The sequence below is a fragment of the Mustela nivalis genome, assembly GCF_964662115.1.
Source record: "Mustela nivalis genome assembly, chromosome: 13".
Lineage (NCBI taxonomy): Eukaryota > Metazoa > Chordata > Mammalia > Carnivora > Mustelidae > Mustela > Mustela nivalis.
In genome coordinates this window covers 5,981,511-5,986,048 of record NC_139032.1, presented here as the reverse complement: position 1 = coordinate 5,986,048, position 4,538 = coordinate 5,981,511, and the positions used below count along the sequence as shown (strand labels likewise).

Genomic DNA, 4,538 nt, shown 5'->3' with positions numbered 1-4,538 from the left:
AGGAAAGCATCCAAGGAAGGAATTAAATTGCAACTGAACAGCTTTTAACAATCTTGGAGTCATGTGGGATCTGGACTCACACATGGGATCTATTTCACAAACTTTATTAGAGTTTATGAGTCAGACTCATATGTTACTCTGGCTTCCACTTTGATTCACTGGCTTTTGTAGGCTCAATACCTACTTAATACTACACAGACCCTTCCACAAGGACTACCCTTGGGCATTCTGGACTACATAGTCCATATCCTTTTGTTTTAAAGTAATTTCTACTCAGAAAAAACTAATTTGCTCCTTTGAGTGTCAGCTGACTAGTCCCATGACCATGGGAGCAGTAAGATAATTATGACCCAAAGTAGTTTCCAAGGAATTATATTTATGATTCAATATAAGAAAGTGTAAGAGTCTGATTGAGTTCCAAGACTTGTAAAAAGTATCCACTGAACTCGAGTGAAGGATTTAGGCCCCAAAGTCAGCAATGGCTAAGATGATGTCATTATATCCACCCTTTATTCTCCTACCAAAATATACCTCTTTCCATTCCTTTTTCACCTTTTTCTTTTTAAGATTGTTGTCCGAGGTTTATTGAAGATATTACAGCACAGCAGAAAGATTTGAATGGCTCCACGTGGCGTTTTGAAATTCATCCCAAGTGCAGCCTGAGTGACCTGCAGGTTGGACGGGCTGCCAAAGTCCAAGAGTTTCAACATTTCCTTAGTGTCAAGATCTCCTGATCCAGGGCTGAGATCTTGGGTGTGTAATTATCCCTCCTTTCTCTCTCCTCCTCCTGCAGCTTGATGGAGATTCCTGACCCAGGGCCCCCCCCTGAATCTGCTTCATCAGGTGTGTGATAGAGCCTGTGATCCTGCTGAGCTCCTTGCACACGCTCATGCTGGTGTGGAAGTCATGGCCCAGGTGAGTGTAGTACTTCTCCGTGATGACCCGGGCTACCTTCTTCATGGTTTTGGTACAAATGCAGCCCAGGCTGGCCAGGATAGTCTTCTATCTTTACATTATTACCACACGTTTCCTTTTATCCTTGTTTCCACTCATTCATTCATTCCTTATTCATCAATTCAGTACATATTTATTGAACACCTACTGTGTGCTAGATACTGTTTTAGACAATCAAGGTACAAGGGTGAACAAAAAGACAGTCTATGCCATTGTGGGCTTTCCATCCTAGGAGGGGAAGATAATAAGTGGACATAAGATAGTTACAGTATGATAAATACTAGAGAGGAATCCAGTTTTGGGGTTGAGAAAGAAATTTATAGGTTGGAGAAGGAATAAGAACCTAATTTAGACCCAGTGGACAGAGAAGCTTAAGGGGATGACATCTGATCTACAATCTAACAAGAAAAGCATGACCACTAGCAGGACTTTTACAGTACTAGACAGATGATATCCCAGTGAAGGGAGCAACAGAATGCAGAAGGCCAGGAGTCAGGGAGGAAATTCATTTGTTTGAGAAACTGAAAGGAGGCAAGTGAACATACTAAGAGAGACCTGGGCAGGGGGTAGAAGAAGTTAAGAGATGACACTGAAGAGGTGGCTGGCATCGGACATATAGGAACTCAGAGTTAGAGCAAACAAAGTTAGTTATTGCTTATCTAATAGCCATAAGCTTTCCTTCCTTGCTACTGGAGCTCCAGTTTTGCTTGGGTGGCAATGCGTCTTACTTCAGGGAGTGAATCATAATTTATTTAAGCCAATTCTGGACAGTGAGATATAAGGGGAAATCACTGGAAGGTTCTGAGAAACATTTTTATTTCTGATAGTAGAGCCACAAGTAAATCTAGCTGTTTGCCTCCTCTCTTCTTGCTTTAGCTGTTGTCCTGTTTTGCTGTGATATCCGGAGCTATGGCAGCCATCCTGCAGCCACAACAAGCCTGAAGATGAAAGTCAACAGACTTAGGATGGTGGAAAGGATAGAAAGAACTTGAGTCCTTGACGACATCAACAAACTGCTAAACCGATCCTGAGAACACTGAACCTTTTTTGTTAACACTGATCCTGAATTTGCTAAAAATAACTTTCCTTATAGTTCAAGTTTCTATTAGCTGGGGTTCCTGTTATTTGTATTAGAAGCATTTAATTGACAGACCAGGGGTGTGGCATGATCTGATTTATATACATAGATTTTTAAGTCTCCTTGGTAACTGTGTGAAGAGTTATGAGCAAAAATGGAACAGAGACATTGAAGACTACAGTAGTAGTCCCAAGGAAGATAATGATGTCCTGGGCTAGGGAGGAAGCACTACAACTGACAAGAAATAGATTCGAGACGTTATTTGAGAGTAAAAATAACAAAATTTGGAGGTGCCTGGGTGGCTCAGATGGTTGAGTGTGTGCCATCAGCTCAGGTCATGATCCCAGGGTCCTAGGATTAGCCCCGCATCGGGCTTCCTGCTTGGTAGGGAGCCTGCTTCCTCCTCTCTCTGCTGCTGCTCCGCCTGCTTATGCTCTCTCGTTCTGTCAAATAAATAAATAAAATCTTAAAACAACAACTACAACAAAATTTGCTTGGGTTCAGACATGGGAGAGGGAGGAGGAGGATAAATTAAGACTGACCTCTTTTGGGATTGGTGGTGGGGCCATTTATTGATATGGAGAAGACAGGAAAAGTTTGGGGAAGGAGTGGAATCAAGAGGGGCTTTTTGAAATGTTAAATTTAAAATATGTATTCAAAGAGAGATGTCGGGGCGTGGACATTGGACTCCACATTGGGTGCAGAGCCTACTTTTAAAGAGAGAGAGAGGGAGAGATGTCATGTCAGCAGGTAGACAAATGAGTCTGAAGTACTTTAGGTCAAGGCTTGGATTTCAATTAGGAAGCTGTCAATACACAGATGTTATTTAAAGCCACAAGAACAGATAAGGTCCTCCCCACTGGCCAAAATTTGAGGAATTCTAAAATTAGAGGTCTGTTAGAAGGGGAGAAGCCTGCCAAAAAGAGCCTGAGGGGAAGTAGTGAGACAAGTAGGAGAAAAAACAATGAAACAATACTTAACATTTATATAGAGCTTACTTCAAGCCAGGCACTGCGCAAAGCATTTTGTGCCTTCACGGGAAAAAAAGAGGGAAAAAAGTGTTTTCCTTTTCTTCCCACCCTTTCTGTTTTAACTCGTGTGGCTTTCCCTAATCCCAAAGGTTTAGGCACAGTGCTTCTCAACTGTCATTTTAACTAATTATTAGTTATTTCACTGAAAAATATTAAAACCGTATAATGCACGAAAACTAAAAATGGAAAGCAAAGAAACTCAGAAACTCTCCTCCTCGCCCGATCTCCCATCATTACCAATTCTTGCTCTCTCTCCAGGAATTTTCTATACACATGCACGTATTTTTACACAGATTGGATCATTCACTCTGATAGCCATAGATAGATATACACACAAATATATCTAAGTTTGTAATTTTTTAAAACATTCTGGAGATTTTCTCTATCCGCACATACATAACTACTCTTTTTAAAGACTATCGTATTAATATGCCATAATTTAAGTTCCTTTACTGATGGGCAACTAGTTTCCTGTTTTTTTTTTTGGCTGCAAACTGCTGCAATAAACATCTTTGTAGGGAAGTCATTGGATATTGTTACAAGACCGTTGGATAATTTCCTGGTAGCGAAATTGCTGAATCGAAGCCCTTAAACCACGGAGACTGTCAAATCACCCCTTCAAAAAGGTGACACCAGGGGCGCCTGGGTGGCTCAGTGGGTTAAGTCTCTGCCTTCGGCTCAGGTCATGATCTCAGGGTCCTGGAATCGAGTCCTGCATCGGGGTCTCTGCTCGGCGGGGAGCCTGCTTCCCCCTTTCTCTCTGCCTGCCTCTCTGCCTACTTGTGATCTCTGTCAAATAAATAAATAAAATCTTTAAAAAAGAAAAGAAAAGAAAAGAAAAGGGGACACCAATCCAATTCCCTTTAACAGCACTTTCCTCACATCTTGTCAACACTGTGTCTTGACAAACCTGCACGTTTGTCCGTCTACGAGGCTGGGAAAATGGCGCCTCGTTTGTATTCGGGTCTCTGGGATGAGGAGCAGGCAGCAGCGTGGTACTGGGGAACACACACGGTGGGAGGTGAGCCCCCCGGGCTGATCGCACGTCTTCACCTTAAACGTGTGACCTTGGGCACGCTGGGTGTTTCTCCTCAACCAAGGGCTCAACGGAAGCGCACGCCGTCAGGACTAGGGGTGCGTGGGACGCGGGCTGCCCGGGCCTGGACCGTGACCCCCCGACCCTCGCCAGCATTCCCGAGCCGCGCTCCTCGGGTCCTTCATCTCCCGCGCCCTCCTCCCGGCCGACTCCTCCGCCAACTCCTGTAGCTTGGAACTCGAAACGGGAGAAAACTTGGCCCTGCAACGAGGACTTGCGCCTAAGTGACTCGCAGTGCCCTGAAGGGTCAACGGGCAGCGCTGAAACCCTTCAGAGAAACGCCAGCCCCAGCCCCAGCCCCTGCCGCAGCCGCAGCCGCCGGGCGCCCAGACTTGCCTCCGCGGCCCCGCCCCCCAAACCGGAAATGACGCTACCGAGC

The 4,538-nt window shown here is 44.6% G+C and overlaps 1 long non-coding RNA gene and 1 pseudogene across 3 annotated transcripts; both read right to left on the bottom strand.

The window, feature by feature from the left end:
• Positions 1-471: 471 nt before the first annotated feature.
• On the bottom strand, positions 472-999 carry LOC309847254 (small ribosomal subunit protein eS17 pseudogene; annotated as a pseudogene). The gene has a single exon. The product of its transcript is annotated as a small ribosomal subunit protein eS17 pseudogene (transcript).
• A 74-nt stretch (positions 1,000-1,073) lies between these two features.
• Positions 1,074-4,458, bottom strand: LOC309845904. Of its 2 annotated transcripts, none has more exons than XR_014301585.1 (3): positions 4,117-4,458; positions 1,811-1,892; positions 1,074-1,182 (listed from the first exon to the last, which is right to left on the bottom strand). It is a non-coding gene; the product is annotated as an uncharacterized lncRNA (long non-coding RNA). The 2 variants fall into 2 exon arrangements; XR_014301586.1 differs by having other exon boundaries at positions 3,974-4,164.
• Positions 4,459-4,538: the final 80 nt, after the last annotated feature.